The 21,129-nt window shown below is 39.0% G+C and overlaps 1 protein-coding gene and 1 long non-coding RNA gene across 6 annotated transcripts in view; one reads left to right on the top strand and one right to left on the bottom strand.

The window, feature by feature from the left end:
• The window catches only part of RGS6 (regulator of G protein signaling 6), a 520,723-nt gene that overhangs the window by 69,519 nt on the left and 430,075 nt on the right, over positions 1-21,129 (top strand). The gene's annotated exons all lie outside the window — the stretch shown is intronic.
• LOC142871449 (uncharacterized) lies at positions 5,555-21,070 on the bottom strand. Its single transcript, XR_012919704.1, has 3 exons — positions 20,984-21,070; positions 20,828-20,888; positions 5,555-5,628 (listed from the first exon to the last, which is right to left on the bottom strand). It is a non-coding gene; the product is annotated as an uncharacterized LOC142871449 (long non-coding RNA).

Genomic DNA, 21,129 nt, shown 5'->3' with positions numbered 1-21,129 from the left:
AGAAATCAGAAGAGCAGTAGTGGTTCAGGGGTTTCCGGTGTTTAAAAGAGGAGCATGGTTGCACCACTGGCACTTCCTTCTAAGTGAGGTGGATCTCCAGGGAATTAAAGGGCCTGTGGTTTTCCATGTTGGCAAGATTAGAAAAATGTGTCATGTTCCCAGATCTACTAAGACATGTTTTAAAGATTTATTGTCAGGTGTGTGGCTTATGGAAGGCTACAGAGAGGTAGATGTTTATATCCCTCTTGGTTTATTTTTCCATGCTCTGCAATCACGGCAATTCTCCTCTAAGGATGGAGTCAGTGGTCACTATGTTTTTTGATTGGGGGTTACAGGTGGCTGGCATTTTAATCTCAGTTAATAACTGTGGGTGGACTCCAGGGTACTTTACTGCAGCTCACCCTTGTTCACCATCTAATTTAGCAGCATCATAATTTGAATTAAAAGACAGCCATGGGAATTTTAGCTCAGTATGGGTAAGAGCTTTCTGGAATGCTGCACATTACCTGCTGCTACCTGAGAAAAGGTGTTGGGGGAAATCATGGCCTCTCTGAGCCCTGACCTATCTGGAAGAGGTTGAGAAGTGGCAGAACTTCTATTCTACCAGCTGTATAGACCTGTATCGCTATAGAGTTGTGCTAATGAGTTTGCCAAGAATGTTCTCAATGCACAGTAGGCACATTTGCTGGAGGAGCTGATCTTGCAATCCTAGTGTATCTGAAGCAGTCAATTATGAATCTGCTAATTAACTTGATGTTTGGTCTCCCAGCTAAGTGAGTTCTTGTGAACTCTGCCAAAATCTGGATTTCTGAATGATCCGACAAGAGGAAAGGGAAGGATTAGGCCAAGGAGGCCATTGTGGCCTTTCTGTGAAGTCAGAAATTTACTCAGACTGAGCGTCTTTCTTTACTGTTGCCAGAAAATACCCTTTCTTTGTCGTTCATGACTGCTAACTTGTCCCAGGGTGAACTGGTTTTCTGTTTTCTATATTGGTGCTTGGAAAGGCCTGTGGCTCCGTGGTCTGAGGTGTAGCCTTCCCAGTGGGCAGGTCTTGCCTCTCTTCTCTGCCTGAAAGGAGGCCACAGTTTTCAAATCTCTGTAACTTCTGCCTCTTCTGTGAATTATTCTTCCTCTTCCTGGCAAGCAAGGGTGACTATTCTCCAAGATTCAGCACTTCCCACCTGCTTTTCTCTTTTTACAAGTTTTTGAGATATTCACCAGAAATGCTAATATTTATTGAATATGTTTTATCTACCAGGCACTTTTTAAAGCACTTTAATAATAACAAGTAATATTTACTAAGTGTGGGACCATAAGCCAGGCACTGCTTCCGGCACAGGGGATGTGAAGTGGGCAGCACAGGGGCCGTCCCTCCCAGGGCCTGTGTTTTATCGGGAGGCAGCCCAACCACAAAACACATCAGTAAACAAACGTAGACTTTAAGAAACAAAGCTGGGGGTAGAGAGTGGCCGTGCGTGGTGAGCCGGGCAGGGAAGGCCTGTCTGATGAAGGGGGTATTTGGGCAAAGCAGGGTCTCTCCAAGGCAGTGAAGGAGCAAGCCCAGTTCGCTTCCGATTTCCTCCTCCTCGTGTCTTGCCACTCGGGATGGGCATGTCTGGCGTGAACCGCTTCCTGTTCTCTGCTGATGGCACCACTTACTCCCAGAGCCCAGGCTCTAGGCCCGAACCTAGACCCTTCCTTCCTCTTTCCTTATCTCATTGCCAACCTCTTAGACCTTCCTTTGAAATATTTGTTGACAGCAAAGCCTTCTTTTCCACTCCCTTTGTGGAAAGGAAACCACTACCTTGTTGAGCACTTTGCCATTCCATTGCAGAATTCCCGGAGCAGCCTCCTCACTGATCTCAGCACTAGTCCTGCTCCTCTCCCCAGTCTCTGACCACCAGAGTGCTGGACAGACAGCCAGTGTTGGAGTGCTTACCCATGCCACGATGACACCAGTACAGTTATCATTCCCATTTGACAGAGGAGGAGACAGACTTCTCTAAGGTCACTCGCTGATCCTGTAGGTGGTCAAGATTTGAACTCGGTTCTGACTGAATCTACAGGCCCCTTCTAGCCACTAGCCTAAGCTCTCTACCCTGCTGTGAAGTCTCATGGAGACCCTGCTTTGATCTCTGTCTCTCCTCTGCTCAGAATTCTTTTATGCTTCCCATTATCTGTGGTGAAAAGTCCAAACATTTTGGAATAATATTCAAGGTCTTTCATATGTGGGCCATACTCTACCTGTCTGCTGCTTTTGTATTTGAATGCTGTCCTGTGACAACCTTTGCTGCTCATGCTCAAATGTAGGTAAACACAGCTACCCTGATGTTTATATAGTGAGTGCCTTCTCATTGCCTCTACCTGAACTCCTCCTTCACGCCCCAGCTCTGATGTCACCTCCTCTGTTCCCTTCATCTACCTCCACCTTTACTTCCAGCCTCCACTCTCAGTTGGAAGGGGGGTCCTGCCTGTTTTAGGCCAGTCTTAACTTCAGAGGATGTAGTTGGTGATCTTCCGAGCACCTGCAGCTTTTCTAGTCCTTAACACCCACTTTCTATTCCCATTAATTTCCTTAGTACATTTTCACATGTGATCCTAAACTACTGAGAAAATTTATGCATCCAAAAATGAGTATAACTTTTCTAAGCAATGGTCTTAAGAGATATAGACTTATTTCACTCGAGCTTCCCAGGGCTCAAAACATATTTGATGGAGATTCTTTTTCTAAATTGCCTTCCGGCTACCCAAGAAAGTTAATTTCCTTTTTCTAATAGCTGCGACTCACTTTTGGACTCGCAATGGCATGATCCCAGATCAGTCACCCATCCGAGTCATCAGTAGGGACTTCATTTAAAAATTTGACTCCTTCCCTAAATCAAATCCATCCTCCAGGGATTAACACTAGATATTCACTAGAACATTCCATGGAAAATTCTGAAATAGGAGTTCTGAAAATGTTTGCCCAAACTGTCAAGGGATGAAACCGGGAGAAGGATGGGACTAGAACATTCCATTTAACCTGTTGCTCACTTATCTGCTTCTTAGCAGAAGGAAGAAAAGGAAAGGGAAGCATAAGAATGAAATGAGAGATGTCCAGAGGCATTTGAATCAAGAGGAAAGGTTGAAACTTCCAAAACAGAAAATGAATGACATTCCCTCCCTAATTCAAGCCTTCCTCAGGGAGAACTGAACAGAACATTTTGTTTAAAAAATGGAATGAGACCTGGTCTGGAGCAATGGGAAAGAGGGATGATAGGGGCAAGAGAAGTAAGGTGGAAAGGAATGCCAGGAGGGGATTTCACAGAGGGGGAGGTTGAACAGCAGAGTGCTTCGTCCAAGTTGGAACATGAACTTGATCCTCACTCTTCTTTCTGGGGGAAAAAGAACTGCATATAACTCCAGCACTCAAAAGTTCTCTCAACAATGAGTTTACTGAGATTCTCCACTGAATGTGATTCTACTTTGTACATCTAGCACTTAGCACTGTGTCTGGCACGTCACAAGGACTCAGTAAACTATTCAAACTCAGTGTTGAATAAATTAAAAATGATGGGTTGCTGGAAGAGGTTGAGACGCTCTGTGTAATTCTGCGCTGTCATTTCTGGTAGTGACCACCAGGTGGTGCCTTCTTAAGAGCAGGCGTGAATGAAATCTCTCCATTGATGGAGAACTGAAAGAAGCCTCCAAGTTTACTCGGAACCCTCAGCCTTTTGCCTGTCCTTCAGCAATCCATCACGATGTCTTGTTCCCAGTGTTGAATGTGCGCACGGAATTCAGATTTGTGGCTGGCATTGACTTTCTTTACCGGGGACAAGGTCACAGGGGGCCAAAAAGAATCCTTCTGAGAGGTTTTCATTTAAGGCTAAACCCTGGGATTTGAAACCAGTTCTGCCCCAGGCCTGCACAGCGCCCAGTGGATTCCTATTGTTCCTGTTTATGCTCTGTCCTCCAAAAGCACATGCGCTGCCCCTGGTTCTGTATTTTCTCTGGAATTCTTCCCCCAGCTTTTTGAGCCTCTAAGTTGAAGTATTGGTTACCCCTGCATATTTTAAGCTGCTACCTGATGAGTACCTATATTGACATAGGTTAGTATGGTTGAAATTCTCAGAATAGTCCCACAAGATGGGCATAGATGAAGAAACTAGCTGAACAGGTGTGTTAGTCCACTCAGGGGTGGGGAACCTGCAGCCTTAAGGCAAAATGTGGCCTTCTAGGTGCTTACGTGTGGCCTTTTTGACTGAATCCAAATGTTGCAGAACAAATCGTTTTATTTAAAGGTGTACAGCAGAGAAAGATGAAGCTTTTCTTGCCCCCTCTGGTGCTTATGAAAGAAGAATCTTGAAGTGAAAAGGCCGCAGGTTCCCCACCTGAGATTGGCTCAGGGTTCTGCAGGCTGTGCAGGAAGCATGGCACCAGCATCTGCTTCTGGTGAGGGTGTCAGGGAGCTTCCAGTCAAGGTGGCAGGCAAAGGAGGAGCAGCCATGTCACGTGGCAAGAGAGGGAGCAAGAGCGAGAGGAAGAGGTGCCAGGCTCTTTTGAACAGCCAGCCAGCTCTCCAGTGACCTAATAGAACAAGAAACCACTCCTGGCCCCATGACCCAGACACCTCCCACTAGGCCCCACCTGCAACACTGGGGATGGAATTTCAAGATGAGATTTGGAGGGGCCAAATATCCAAACTGTATGAGCAGGCTTAGGCAGGTTTCCCAGAGTAACACAGATAAGTGAGCGGCAGAGAGAAGGTTCAAACCCAGGGCCATCTGCCCACAGGTCATGTGCTGTGATCTCTGTTTTATGTAGAGTGCAGTATGACGTATCCACATTAATAGCATCTAGCAACAGTCATATAACCAAATTCAGGTAGTAGGAAGCGATGTCTTGGGGAATACAGTTCACTATCAGTGAGCACACACGCTCAGTTCTTGGCAGTTTTCAGACAGTTGCAAAGGAATAAATGCCCAGCCTGAGGCTTCTTGGTGCCCATGAACCTAATTAACAGTTCTAGAGATTCTGTCTGGCCGGAGATGGGAATGCTGAGTGGGTCTGCGTGTGTCCTGAATTTCTGCGTATGTCGGGGAAGGAGGGAGTGGATAACTTGAGAGAGAGAGAGAGTGAGTTAAATCCTATGTAGACCTGGAACATGATCATTTTTGCCAGGGCAGGACTGGACTTAGGGAAAATAGCAGAGTAGATGGACTTTGCCTAGAGAGGCCCACAGAGTCCTCTGTCCCAGAAGAGCCAAACCAGTATCTGAGCGCCACCTTCAAAATCTGTCTGTCCTGTGTCTCATATTTCAGGTTCCTGCTGTTTGGTAGGTCACAATGAATTGTACAGAGTTGATTGAATAAATAGAGGAAGGTCAAGTGCTTTATTCTTTCTGTGATGAGAACCAGCTCATTGAAGAACTGAAGGTGTATGCTGAGTCTCGTATTGAAAGTAGGGACTTTTGTTGAAGTGTAAGTAGTGATGAAATTTGCATTTCTTCCTTGAGGAGGCCAACAGTCTCTTTTAACAGGAATCTGAGTTTCAAGCAAAATAGTCAGCCTTTACTCTTTCTTTCTTATCCTGTCTATTGCTGCGTCTGGAAGTGGGTAAAGGGTAAAGGTTCTGAGATCTTTGCATTGTCTGGGAAGGAGAAGAAATATCAATCAATATTAGTCTTTGATAAGTTAATGACACCTGTTGTAATTGTTAGAATAACCCCCGAAAGAATAGTAAAAGAGTATATCACTTCTGTGTTAATAGGTTAATAATAAGACAAACAATAGCAAGACAGGAGGAGAATAATTTGAACACTGGGACAAAATTGCTGCACACAGTGGTAGATATAAACATAAATATTCCAATAATCACATAACACATAAGTGCTAAATGTCGTAATTAAAAGACAAAGACAGATGAATTTAAGAAAACCTTCAGGGATATATTTAAAAGATAGGCAAATAAGAGTTTGAAAAATAAAAGGATAGAAAAATATACCATGTAGATACTAAAGGAAAGCACAGTAGGTTGATGAATATCAATGCTGTGATCATATTGTGGACAAGATTGATTAGAGTAGGAGTTTGACCTTTATGTTGTATGTACTCATAATCAGAGTTTCCTATAGTTAAAAATATTAAATGATTAAAATGTATGATTACTAACTAGAAAGATTTTATAATTGTTGCTGATTTCTTTTTCTGTTTGATAAAGAAGTAGGCTTCTTACTACATCTAAAGAGTCTTTCAACCATGATGTGAATTGTGTACCATTATGTAAGATAAGTGAGATACACATACTTTGTTCAAACCATAGTAATTTAATTGGAAACATCTTGTGTTAACAGTATTATTATCTTAATGGTGAAAGGGGTGGGGAGAATGAAGTAGAAATCAAGTTCCCTTGGGAATAGGCTCTACAGCCAAAAGCAAAGTCATTTTCTCCTGACCAGTGACTTAGCTTATTTCTGAATAAAACAGGTCAGTGATATTCTCTAAATAAAGCAAGATTTAATTGGATTCATTTGTAGCTGATATGGATTTTGGGGCCTGAATAACACTTATTTATTGAACTGGAGATCTAGAAAAAAAGAGAAATAAGACCTTTAGCAATAAAGATTTTCTAGGATTTGAGGTTAGTTAACACAAGACACAAGACATACAGTGTTAGGTTGTAATCGTGGGTAAGCATAAATGTGTACTGGAGAGATTAAGACATTGGCCGAGTAGACCCAATTTTTCAGGGGAACATGTTCATGCAAAGCGATAATCTCTTCTTTCTGCAAAATATGTATTTTGTGAATATTAAGTGATAGAATTCCCTTCTGAATTTTTTTTTATTATGACTTCCATGCTCTTTAAGGAATGGTATTTTACCTAGTAGAGATCATCTATGAGTGCATGGTATGATGAATGGATACATAGGACAAATCCCTTACATAACCATTGAAAGATAATCATTTTTAATATTTGGGTGTGTATACTTTTAGACTTTTTCCTGTGCATAAGATGCTTATAAAGTATAGGTGTACTCATACAGCATATGACTTTTCTTGTGTTCTTTAAAGCTAATTAATATAATTCGCATTTTTCCCCTGGAATAAAAACAGTGTATTTATTTAGATACTGTGGTAACATAACTCCTCAAATCTTAGTGACTTAAAACAACGTGTTGCATGTCTAATGCAGATAGACAGGAAGACTGCTCATTTGAATTCAGGGATCTATGCTGACATTGATGGAGGCTCTGTCCTTAGGCATGTATTCACAGTCCCCAAGGCAGAATAGGAAAATATGGTAATTCTTGCACTGGCTCTTCAAGCCTTCTTTCTAGAAGGGAAGTATCACTTCTTATATTTCTTTGACCAGAGCAAGTCACATGGGCAGTAACTTCAAAGAAGCTGTGCAAGTGCAGTCCTACTCCATGTCCAGAAGGAAGAGATCTGGAATATTTGGTGGCAGCCTTAATGACTACACCAGATTGCCAATGAAAACATTTTTTTTTTAATGATCGGGATAATATTCCAATGAATTTGTATGCTATAAATTATAGAGTTAACCCCTCCTTATTTTAATGTTTCCAATGCCAATACTTCATTAATAATGCTGAAATGAACATTTTGGAATAGTCGCTGTCCCTCCACACCACTCCTTTTTGGTTGCTTAAGCTAATCCTAGATTTTAAGTCCCCTGCTGTGCATTTACTTTGTAGCACTTAATGTCTGCCTCCACACTAAAAGTTTCATGTAGAGACCATGCCTCTTTTTTGGTGCTGTGTCCTCTGTTACATGACAGATGTTCAATAAGCATTAATGAAGGAAAGAATAAATTGGGAAAGGGAAAGAGGATAAATTGATAAAACCATTATTAGAGCTTTTCCTATATGTCACCAAATTGCTTTCCCAAAGAATTATAGCAATGCACATGTCAATCAGCAATGATTTATCAATTCACCATCCATTGCCACTACTGGTTATTTTTCTTTGCTAAATGGAAAGGCAAAATAAATAGTATCCCAATGTTTTCAGCATTATAATTGACATATCTTTGATTATCAATAAGATTGGATATTTTTCATACATTTGGTTTTTATGGTAAAGAACATAAAATTTACTATCATAACTATTTTTAATTGTAGAGTACAATAGTGTTAATTTTAGGTACATTGCCATACAACAGATTTCTAGAAATTTTTCATTTTTGAAACCTGAAGCTGTACAATTATTGAGCAGCAACTTGCCTACCACCCTCCCCCCAGCCTCTGGTACCCACCATTCTACTTTCCATTTCTAAAAGTGAGTATCTTAAAGATACCTCATAAAGGTGGAATTATGCAGTATTTGTCTTTTTGTGACTGGCTTATTTCACTCAGCATAATGTCCTCAAGGTTGATCCATATTGTAGCATATGATAAGATTTCCTTCATTTTAAGGCATGAATAGGGCTCTACTGTAGGTATATACCACATATTCTCTATCCATTCATCATTTATTGTTGCCTCTGCCTCTTGGCTGTTGTGAATAATGCCATAATGAACATGGGTGTGCAAATATCTCCTCAGTATCCTATTTTCAATTTTTTTTTTTTTGGATATACAGATGCTCTTTTACTTACAATGGGTTGCATCCTGATAAACCATCATATGTTGAAAATGTTGTTAGTCGAAAATGCATTTAATACACCTAACCTATCAAACACAATTTGATAGCTTAGTGACTAAGCTTTAGTCTAACCTACCTTAAATATGCTTAGAACACTTACATTCGTCTATAATTGCTGCAAAATCATCTAACACAAAGCCTAGTTTATAATGAAGTGTTAAATATCTCATGTACTTTATTAAATACTGTACCAAAAGTTAAAATCAGAATGTTTGTATCGGTTGTTAACCCTTATGATGTGTGGCTAACTGGGAGCTGAGGCTTGCAGCCTCTGCCCAGCATTGTGAGAGAGTATCACACCTCATACTGCCAGCCTGGGAAAAGATCAAGATTCAAAGTATGGTTTCTACTGCATGTGTATTGCTTTTGCACCATCATAAAGTTGAAAATTTGTTAAGTTGAGCCATTTTAAGTTGAGAACCGTCTGTATATCCAAAAGTGGGATTGCTGAATCATATTGCAACTTTATTTTTAATTTTTTTATGGAATCTCCATACTGTTTTCCATAGCAGCTACATGATTTTTACCTTTCTACTAACAGTGCACAAGAGTTCCAATTTTTTTTCTCATCTTCATCAACACTTGTTATTTTCCGTGTTTTCAATAGTGGCCATCCTAACAGGTATAAGGTGAAAGTCACAAAAAGACAAATACAATGAGGTGATATCTCATTGTGGTTTTTGAGCTTCATTTTCTTGACAATTAGTAATGATGACCATCTTTTTATAATACTTGTTAGACATTTATAGGATATGTTCTTTAAAGAAATGTCTACTCAAATCCTTGGCCCATTTTGTAATTGGTTTGTTTTTATTATTGTTGAGTTTTAGTTGTTTACATAGTCTGGATATTACCCTCCCTATGCTTTGCAAATATTTTCTCCCATTTGATACATTGAATTTCATCTGCTGATTATTTCCTTAGCTGTGCAGAAGTTTTTAAGTTTGATGTAGTCTCATTTGTCTATTTTGTTTTCTATTATCTATGCTTTTGTTTCATAGCCAAGAAATCATTACCAAATCCAAAGTCATCCCTTCCCTTATGTTTTTTCTAGGAATTTTATAGTTTCAGATCTTATGTTTAACTCTTTAATCTATTTTGAGTTAATTTTTTATATTTGGTATAAGAGTCCAACTTTTGCATATGGATATTTTTCCCAGCACCATGGTAGTCTTGACACCCTTGTCAAAGATCATTTCACCATGTACCTGAAAGTATATTTCTGGGCTCTGTTCTGTTCCATTGATCTATACATCTGTATGTTACTATCATACTATTTTGATTACCATAGATTTATAATATATTTTGAAATCAGGAAATGTATAGCCTCCAACTCTTATTTTTCCTTATCAAGATATCAAGATTGTTTTTGTTATTCTAGGTTCCTTGATGTTCCATATGAATTTTAGGATTGTTTTTTCTGTTTCTGCAAAAAAAATGCTATTGAGACTTCAATAAGGATTTCATTCAATCTGTAGATCATTTTGGATAGTATGGGTATCATAACAATATGAAGCCTTTAAGTTCATGAACGCTATCGGTTTTCTTTAATTTCTTTCAATAGTGTTTTATAGAATAAGTCTTGCTTGGTGGTTAAATTTATTCCTAAGTATTTTGTTTTTGATACTATTATGAATGGATTGTTTTCTTAATTTCCTTTTGGGATTGTTCATTGTTAGTTTATAGAAACACAACTGATTTTTGTGTATTGTTTTTGTATCCTGCTACTTTGCTGATTTTGTTAATTCTAACATTTTTTGTGTGTACAAAATCTTTAGGGTTTTCTATGTAGAAGATCATGTCATCTGTGAAGAGAGGAAGTTACCACTTCTACTCTAATTTGGATGCTATTTATTTCTTTCAGTACCAAGTTGACAGAAGTGTCAAGAGTGGGCATCTTTGTCTTTTTCCTGAACTTAGAGGAACAGCTTTCAGTTTTTCATCATTGAGTATGGCGTTAGCTATGGGCTTTACATATACGGTCTTTATTATGTTGTGGTAATTTCTGTCTATTTATTAAATTTATTGGGTGTTTTTATCATGAAAGGATCTTGGATTTTTTCAGATGCTTTTTCTGCATCTATTCAGACAGTCATGTGGTTTTTATCCTTTGCTCTGTTAATGTGATATATCGCATTGATTGATTTTTATGTGTTGAGCCGGCCTGGAAATCCAGGAATATATCCCACTTGGACATGATGTATAATTTTTTAATATGCTGTTGAATTTGGTTTTTTAGTATTTTGTTGAGAATGTTTGCATCAGTATTCTTCAGGGATATTGGTTTGTATTTTCTTGTAATATAATTGTCTGGTTTTGGTGTCAGGGTAATGCTGACCTCATACAATGAATTTGGAAGTTTTCCCTCCTTTTTAATTTTTTGGAAGAGTTTGAAAAAGATTGGTGTCAATTCTTTTTTAAATGTTTGGTAGAATTCTCTAATGAAACCATCTGTCCTTGGGTTTTTTCTATGTTTGGAGATTTCCGATTACCAATAGAATATCCTTACTAGTTATCATAGTCCCTCCTTATGCAAGGTTTTGCTTTCCACAGTTTCAGTTACCTGCAGTCAACCATGCTGCTAAAATATGAAATGGAAAATTCCAGAATAAACAATGAATAAGTTTTTAATTGTATGTCATTCTGTCTTGCACTGTTGTACCTTTACCACCTGGGCTATGAATCATCTCTTTGTCCATCATATCCTTGCTGTATATGCAGCCTGCCCATTACTGTACAGGAAAAAAACAAAAAACCAAAAAAAACAATGTGTATAAGGTTCAGCACTATCCACAGGCCTTGGAATGTGTTCCCTGTGGATAAGGGGGGAACTACTGCTTTGGTTATGTTCAGATTTTTTATTTCTTCACAACTCAATTTTGGTAGATTGTATGTTTCTAGGAATTCATCCATTCCTTCTAGGTTTTCCAATCTGTTGACATATAATTGTTTATAGTACTGTCTTATAGTCCTTTTTATTTCTTGAGCGTCAGTTATAACACCTCCTTTTTCATTTCTGATTTTTGTTATTTGAATCTTCTTTCTTTTTTCTTAGTCTGGGTAGGAGTTTGTCAATTTTGTTGATCTTTTAAAAAACCCAACTCTTAGTTTAGTTGATTTTTTTTTCCTGTTTTTCTAGTGTCTATTTTTTATTTCTTACACTAACGTTCATTATTTCCTTCTTTCTGCTAACTTTAGGTTTAGTTTTTCTTCTTTTTTCTAGTTCCTTGAGGTATAAAGGTAGGTTGTTGATTTGAGATCTTTCTTTTTAATTTAGGTACTTACTGCTATAAACTTTCCTTTTAGTATAAGTTTTGGTCTGTTGTGTTTTCTTTTCCATTTTTTTCAAGATACAATTTCCCTTGTGATTTCTTATTTGACCCAATGATTGTTCAAGAATGTGTTGTTTACTTTCCACATATTTGTGAATTTTCCACTTTTCCTTTTGCTATTGATTTCTAGGTTCATTCCATTGTAGTTAGAAAAGATATTTGATATATTTTGTAGCCTAACATGTGATTTATCCTGGAGAATGTTTCACATGCACTTGAAAAGAATACATATTCTACTATTTTTGGGTACAGTGTTTTGTATATGTCTGTTAGGTCCAATTGTTCTATAGTGTTGATCTAGTTCTCTCTGTTTCCTTATTGATTTTATACCTGTTTGTTCTCTCTGTTATTGAAAGTGGGGTATTATGAAATCTGTTATCATGTTACTGTCTTTTTCTCTGATGTTCTCTGGGTTCTCTGATGTTAGGTACATATATATTTGTAATTATCATATCTTCCTGGTGAATTGACTCTTTTCTTATTATATAATGTCCTTCTTTGTATCTTCTGACTGGTTTTGACAGAAAGTTTGTTTTGTCTGATATTAGTATAGCCACCCTTGCTCTCTTTTGGTTACCATTTGGATGGAACATCCTTTTCTACCCTTTTACATTCAGCCTATGGGATTCTCTTACATCTAAAGGGAATCCCTCATAGACAGTGCATAATGGGGTCTTGTTTTTTTAATCCCTTCAGCCACTCTCTGTCTTGATTGGGAAGTTTAATGTATTTACACTTAAGTAATTACTGGTTGGAAAAGACCTACTGTTGCCATTTTGTTCATTGTATTTTGTGTGTTGTGCCTGTGTTGTCTCTTTTCCTTGCTGCCTTCCTTTGCATTTTGTTCATTTTTTTGTAGTGACTTGCTTTGACTCCTTTCTTATTTTCCTCTGCCTGTCTTCTATAGCTGTTCTCTTTGTGGCTGTCACAGAGATCACATAACACATCTTATGACAGTCTATTTTACATTGATAACAACTTTAACCACACTTAAAAACTATATCTCTTTACATCCCTCCTCCCACGTTAAATTATCCATCTCACAAATTACATGTTTTTATATTGTGTATACATTTACATAACTATATAGTTAAAGTTATTTTTAAGCTTTTTATTAAATCCTGTACCATAATTGAAAGTGATTTATGCACCATCTCAGTACAGCCTCACAGGATTCTGTGTTTGTGTATACATTTACCTTTACCAGAGAGCTTGGTATTTTCATGTGCTTTCATGTTGATGTCCAGCACCCTTTCATTTGAAGAACTCCCTTCAGCATTTCTTGGAAGGCAGATCTAGTGGTGATAAACTTTCTTAGCTTTTGTTTGTCTGAGAAAGGTTTTATTTCTCCTTCATTTAAAAAAATTTTTAATTTTAATTATTATGGGTGTTATCACAGTTGGATACATCTGTGGGGCACATGTGATGTTTTGATACAGGCATACAATGTACATAAATCAAATCGGGATAATTGGGATATCCATTACCTCAAGAATTTATCGTTTTTTGTGTTAGGAACATCCCAATTCTACTCTTTTAGTTATTTTAAAGTATACCCTAACTTATTGTTGACTATAGTCACTTTGTGGTGTTATCAAATATTATCCATTCTATTGAACTGTCCAATTATATTTTTAAACCCATTAACCACCCACTACCCTTTCTAGCCTCTGGTAACTATCATTCTACTCTCTATCTCCATGAGATCAATTATTTTAACATTGAACTCCTACATATGAGTGAGGACATGTGAGACTTATCTTTCTGTGCTTGGCTTATTTAACTTAACATAATGTTCTCCACTTTCATCCATGTTGTTGTACATGATGGGATTCCATTCTTTTTTATCGCTATATAATATTCCACTGTGAATATGTGCCACAATTTCCTTATCCATTCATCCATTCATGGACACTTAGGTTGACTCCGAATCTTGGCTGTTGTTCCTCATGAACAACAATTTATCTTTAAAAAATTTTTAGCGTACTTGATTGATAAAAATTATGTTGTACTTTATTTATATTTCTTTGCTCATTACCAAGGCTGAACAGGTATTCCACTTATATATTCATTGTTCTGCTTCTGTCACTTGTTTATTCTTTATCTCCTGTGCCCTTTTCTCTAGTGGGATATTAGAAACTTTCCCTTCGATTGGTTTTTACTCTGTATATATTAAGGGCATTAACATGTTCTCAGCTTTGTGGTAAATATTTCCCCCTGGTTTATGGTATGTATAGCTTTTCATTCGTCTTATGTTCTGGCATGTTGCACCTTTTATTTAGTCAGATTTGTACAACTTTTCTTCAGTAATTTTTTGCCTTTGTTATTGTGCTTATAGTCATTTCCCATTCAGATAGTAGATACATCTCCATCTAAATTTTCTTGTAAGTTTTTAATATATATACAAGTTTCTGACTATGGCATTTTCCTTCTCCCTGAAGAACCTATTTGTGGGGCAGAACTGCTGGCAGTGGGTTTCTTCAGTTTTTGTTTGTCTGAAGTATTAATAGTTCTATTTTTTTCTTCACGCTTGAAGGATAATTTTGCTGAACGAAGAATTATAATTTATTGGGTTCCTCCCCCAACACTTTAAATATTTTATTCACTCTCTTTTTGCACGGTTTCTGACAAGAAAGCTGCTCCAACTTTTATCCTTGATGGGTAAGATGTTTTCCTCCTGTGGTGGCTTTCAAGATTTTATCTTTGAGTTTGATTTCTAGCGGTCTGAATATGATAGCTCTATGTGGAGCTTTTTTGGCATTTACCTTGCTTGGTGGTGGTCTCTAATATTTCTAGATTGTTGTTTTGGTATCTGTCATTTATTGTGGAAAATTCTTGGTCATAATCACTTCATATATTTCTTTTGCTTCATTTTTTCTTCCCTTTCTGGTATTCAATTATATATGTATATTGCACCTTTGAAATTATTCCACAGTTCTTGGATGGTTTCCTACTCTCCTCCCCTCCTCCTCCCCCACTTCCTCCTCCTTTCTCTCTTCTTCCTCTTCCTCTTCCTCCTCATCTTCTTCCTCCTGCCTTCTCTTCTTTTTCTTCTTCTCATCCTCCTCTCCCCTCCTTTTTTCTCTCCCTCTTTGCATATCCATTTGGGAAGTGTCTGTTGACCTGTCTTCAAGCTCACTGGTTTTTTACTCAGCCCTGGCTACTCTCCTTGTGAACTCATCAAAGACATTCTTCATTTGTGTTTCAGAGTGTTTGATTTCTAGCATTTCCTTTAGATTCTCTCCCAGAGTTTCCATTTCTCTGTTGACATTAACTATCTTTTCCTGCATATTGTCTACTTTTTCCCCCTCAGTGCCTTTAGTATATTGTGATGGTTAATTTTAGGTGTCAACTTGTCTGGATTAAGGAATACCCAGACAGCTGGTAAAGCATTATTTTGGGGGATGCCCATGAGGGTGTTTCTGGAAGAGATTGGGATTTGTATCAGTGGAATGAGTAAGGAAGATCTGCCCTCACCCAGTATGGGTGGGCACCATCCAATCAGTTGGGTGTGTGGAAACAAAAAAATATAAGGCAGAGGAAGCTCTCTCTCTCTCTCTCTTTCTCTCTTTCTCCCCTCTCCTGAAGCTAGGACACCCATCTTCTCCTGCCCTTGGAGGGGACTCCAAGTTCTCTATCCTTTAGCCTCTGGGACTTGAACCAGTGGCCCCCTAGTTTCTCAGGCTTTTTGCCTCAGAGTAAAAGTTGCACCGTTGGCCCCGCCGGACTTGGACTGAGCCATGCTGCTGGCTTCCCTGGCTCTCCCGCTTGCAGGTGGCTTATCACAGGACTGCTCAGCTTCTATAATCAGAGCGAATCCCCCTAGTAAATCCTTTCTAATCTATCTGTCTATCCATCGGTAATCTATATATCCTATTGGAGGATCCAATATCCTATTCTTTGGAGAACCTTAATATACATATTAATCATAGTTATTTAAAATTCCCTATCTGATAATTCCAATATCTATCTGGTTGTGATGATTGCTTTGTCTCTTCAAATTGTTTTTTTTTTTTTTTTTCCTTGCCTAAAAGGCAGGTCATGTTATTTTTATTGAAAGCTGAAAGTAATGGATTGGGTAATAGGCTTTAGCGTGAGGTTTATGTTAATCTACAATAGATTAATCACTGAGTATAGTTGGCCTGTGTTTAGTATTTGCTATAGCTGTAGGTTTCTGAGGCTTCAAATTCCTCTATTGTCCCTATTTTGGTCTCCCCTGTTGTCTTTGGGATTCCCTAAGAACTCCGTGTATAGAATCTGTATCTTGAAACTCTTTCAGCTATAAGTTACTGTAATCTATTGTTATTATGCTGGTAAGTTATGTTGCTAAAGTATAGGGGAGAGGAAGTATTCTATAATCTTATGGATAAATATCAGTCTTTCAGTGGGCTTGCATTCCTTGACTGTGACCATCACATGTCTTTTTCAGATTTTTTGGATTTTTTTTTTTTTAAGTTCCTTTAGATGACACAGGAAGGCTAAAGGGAGCTAGAGTAGGAGTAATGTACTTCTCCCACGTGGAATAAAGCTCTGGTAAAGTCTTTTTGGATTCCACTTTGGAGGGCAGAATCCTGAGAATCCTCTGGGTATGTTTCACTGTGCTTATCATTATGGACTGAATATTTGTGTCCCACCTTCACAATTCGTATGTTGAAGCCATAACCCACCATGTGATGGTATTTGAAGGCGGGGGCTTTAAAAGGTAATTTGGGTTAGATTAGTTCATGTGGCTGGGCCCTGGTCTGATGGGATTAGTGCTTTATAGGAAGAGACACCAGAGAGCTTGCTCTCTTCCTCTCCCCTCCCATGAATGTACCGAGGAAAAGCCACAGGAGTAACGTGGCAGGATGGCAGCTGTCTACATGCAAGGATGAGAGCCCTCACTAGACTCTGACCATGCTGACACCCTGGTCTTGGACTTCCAGCTTCCATAATCATGGGGAAATAAATTTCTGTTGTTTAAGCCACCCAGTTTGTGGTCTTTGGTGATGGTACCAGGAGATGGCTAATACAGCTACTCTTCCCCTTTTTCTGCTAGAGCTATGAGGGGATCTGTGGAATTCTTGGTGGTAAAACTCATCAGAATGTGACGGCCCCACTAAGACCACAGTTCTCCCAAATTTCTTATTCCCAAGCTAGTCCACACTCAGTCGCCAATATTTGGGAAAATTACTATTTAAATGTTCCTACCAGTTTATGGCTCCAGCAGCTTCTGCTCCAGGTGAGCAGATCTTGGCTGTGACCCACTGGATTTGCCTGTGTCTCTAGATTTTGGGGTGGCAATTTTCCCTGAAACCGCAATTCTTTGATGGGTCCAAGAAAATTGTTGTTACCAGGATAGGAGTGGCAACTTCTAAGCTCTTTATGTGTCAGAGCTGAAACTGGAAGTCTCTTTGTATTTTTGAGTTTTAATTTTTTCCTCTGAAGTTCATAAAATATTTAGTGCTCTACAGTAAAGAATATTTTGAATTTTCCCACAAATTGCCAATTAGATAATCCATCTCTTTCTCAGTGATCTATGATGTTTTCTTTATCACATTAAACACACATACATTTCTTTCACTTGCCTCAGTATTTTTTTCAGTACTAACTTGCTCTTCTATTCAGTCTGGGTTTTTCTGCACCTAAGCTATATCATTTAAATTTTTTATTTTTTATAATACATTTTCTTATAAGACAGGATAAATTTCCCCTTATTAACTCTTTCTTTACATCTTCTATTCTCCACTAAATATTAATCCAGATGAATTTTGTCATTTTTTGTCATCTCCCCAAACCTGTCCCTCCCCAAAGCAATCCTACTGGTATTTTGGTCAGAGCTGCATTAAGCTAATAAAATAAAATGGAAATAATTGTCATGGTATTAATAAGTTAAGGTAAAAAAAAGTCTCTATTGCCTTTTTAAAAAAATAACCTTTTTATTTTAGAATATTTTTAGCTTTATAGAAAAACTGTAAAGATAGTACAAAGAATTCACATATACCCGCACCCAGTTTCCCCTATTATTGCTATCTTACATTAGTACGGTATTGGTCACAATTAGTGAGTTGATGTTGATATATTATTATCAGTTGAAGTCCATACTTTATTCAGCTTTCCTTAATTTTACCTTTTTCAGTTTCAGTATTACATGCAGAATACCATAATTGACTTGTCTTAGAGTCCTCTTGGCTAAGAGAATGTCTTACATTTTTTCTTATTTTCGATGACCTTGATCGTTTTGAGTATTTTTTTTTTGTAGTATTTTGTGGGACATCCCTCAATTGAGATATGTCTGATGTTTTTCCCATGGTTAGACTGGGGTTATGGGTTTTTGGTAGGAAAGACCAGAGAGGTAAAGTGCCAGTCTCATCACATTATATCAAGGGCACATGCTATTAACATGACATTCCACTGTCGGTGTTGACCTTGGCTATCTGGCTAAGAGAGCATTGTCTGGTTTCTCCACTGTCAAATGACTCTTTCATCCCCCCTTTCCATACTGTGCTCTCTGGAAGGAAGTCACCATGGCATCACATACTTAAGGAATGGGGAATCATGTTCTACTTCCTTGAGAGCAATTAATTGAAAATGTTCTGCATGGGAGATTTGTTTCTTCTCCCCCACTTATTTATTTATTTCAGTATAGATTCATAAATATTTATTTTATACTTAGGGTTGTAATCCCATACTACTTTATTTTGTTCCTCCAAATTGTTCCAGCTTTGGGCATTGGTAGTTCTTTCAGTTGACTCTTGGGCCCCTTTAACAAACACCCCTAACACTGCGTATGTGGGTGCACATTTGTTTGTTCATTGAGCACTTCCCTACTTCTCTGATACTCCATGATCATCTTGTATGTTTTTTCCTAGGCCTGGAATCTACCATTTTTCCAAGGAGCCCTGGCTCCTTTTACTGGAGAATGGTATTAGAAACCAAGATCTGGGTACTGGGTGTTCTATTGCCTTTCAAAATCTAAATTTAACAGAAACTTGAATTTTTGGAGAAATTCTCTTTGCCAAAGAAATTTATTACAAATTCAACATATTTATCCGACTTCTCAGAAGATATAAGTTTGTTGAGCATCCACTCTGTGGCAGGCATTGTGCCAGCCACTAAAGAGAGAGCAGGAGGTGAGACACTTGTGTGTGTGTCTGGCAGGACATATTCTAGTTTGTGTCTTGTGAGGGAAGGATGGGTGGGAAGGGGAAGTAAATAAGTAGATCATGAGGATAAGAGATCATCGGACGATCAAGAAGAGGGTAATTGTGGCAGAGAATGACTTGGGATTGGTGCTTCTCAATCACCGGTCGTCAGAGAAGGTCACCCTGAGAGGCTGCTTTTGAGTCACTTGAATAACGCAAAGGAGGCAACTCTGACAATCGGAGGAAGATTGTTCCCAACAGAAGAAACAGAAAAGGCAGAGAATTTGACATGTTGGAGAGACAGAAAGGAGGCCAAGCTGGAGGGCAGTGATTGAACAGGAGGATGGAGGAATTGGAAATCAAACTATCGATAGTCCTGTGTGTTGGTGGCGGTGGTAGACAGCAGGTAGAGCGATTGATCATGGGACACCATACCTGAGCATCCTGACTTTCTTTCCCTCTAGACTTTACCCCTCTCCCCAAGCCCTGATGATTCTCATTTTCAGGTTCCTTAGGGCCATTTTTGGCTTTTGTCTGCTACTTCAGTCCTGGACCAGTAGACTTGCTTTGGGAAGCAGCTCAGTGTTGAAGAAAGATGATGGGGCTTTGGATTCAGAAAGTTCTGGATTTGAATTCTCTGTGATCTTGACCTTGGGGAATTTACTTAACTTATCAGAATTCCGTGTTTTTCTCATAATAAAACCTAGTCGGTATCTTGTGTAGGTTGGAGGTGATATATGTAAAGTGCTTTGGAAGGACCCCGTAGATGTTGCTTATTATTTGTAGTCAAAGTTTAATTGTAGGCCGGGTGCGGTGGCTCACGCCTGTAATCCTAGCTCTCTGGGAGGCCGAGGCGGGCGGATTGCTCGAGGTCAGGAGTTCGAAACCAGCCTGAACAAGAGCGAGACCCCGTCTCTACTATAAATAGAAAGAAATTAATTGGCCAACTAATATATATATATATATATACAAAAAATTAGCCGGGCATGGTGGCGCATGCCTGTAGTCCCAGCTACTTGGGAGGCTGAGGCAGGAGGATTGCTTGAGCCAGGAGTTTGAGGTTGCTGTGAGCTAGGCTGACGCCATGGCACTCACTCTAGCCTGGGCAACAAAGTGAGACTCTGTCTCAAAAAAAAAAAAAAAGTTTAATTGTACATCATGAAAAGAAGTTTCTGGCATGAACTGTAGGTAGTTAAGTCCTGTCTCATCAAGGGTAACTCAGGGATACATAGTCAGGGTCACAAACCATTAAGCAGATACAGTGGTCCTGTTTAAATTTAGAAATCATCCTGGTAGGAGCTGCTGGGCAGAGCTGCTGTCTCCTTTCTCTGCTGCTTTCTGGCCTTCCATTTAGTCTCTATACCTGCTTCTGGGTTGTCTGCTACCCCCACCCTCCTGCCGGTGCTGAGTCCCAGCCAGCGTCTGCCTGATTCTGGGGCTTCTACAACCACATGTGCTGTTTGGGACTCTCTTGTGTGCCCACCAAGCATTTCCTGTGTTCAGAGATACTGTCAGCTGGGGGCAGGGTGACAGAGAAAATAACACCCCTTAGTGCTGGGCCTCCCTCCCACTCCCTTGTCTCTCTTCTTCCCACCCTGCTTCAGGAGCAAACCTACTCTTCTCCCCCCTTCTGAGTCAGGCCCATCTTCTACCCCAGACTGGCCTACCAAGATATTTCTTCCAAACAAATACAGTAAATCTCCCTAAGAAAAAATCTTGTGACTCACATTTTCTCCGTATATTTTTTCCTGAACTTCCATGTCTCTTGAGTGACTGCACAAATGTCATCTGTTGAGAGAGGCCTTTTCTGACCATCCTGTCCAAAAGCTTCCATCATCTTTGCACTCCCCTACCTCCCCAATCACTCACTCCTCATCCCTTACCTGGCTTCATTTTTCTTCATGATGTTTATCACTACCTGCTGTTGCTTTATGTGCGAGTTCATTGATCTATGAGGCAAGGACCGTATCTTATTCACACAGGCTCTCCAGAGTCTAGGACGTTGCCAGAACACCGCAGGCCTCTACAG

Source organism: Microcebus murinus, chromosome 6 (assembly GCF_040939455.1).
Source record: "Microcebus murinus isolate Inina chromosome 6, M.murinus_Inina_mat1.0, whole genome shotgun sequence".
NCBI lineage: Eukaryota > Metazoa > Chordata > Mammalia > Primates > Cheirogaleidae > Microcebus > Microcebus murinus.
Note: the sequence above shows the minus strand (reverse complement) of the source record. Positions and strands in the feature narration are given on the sequence as shown.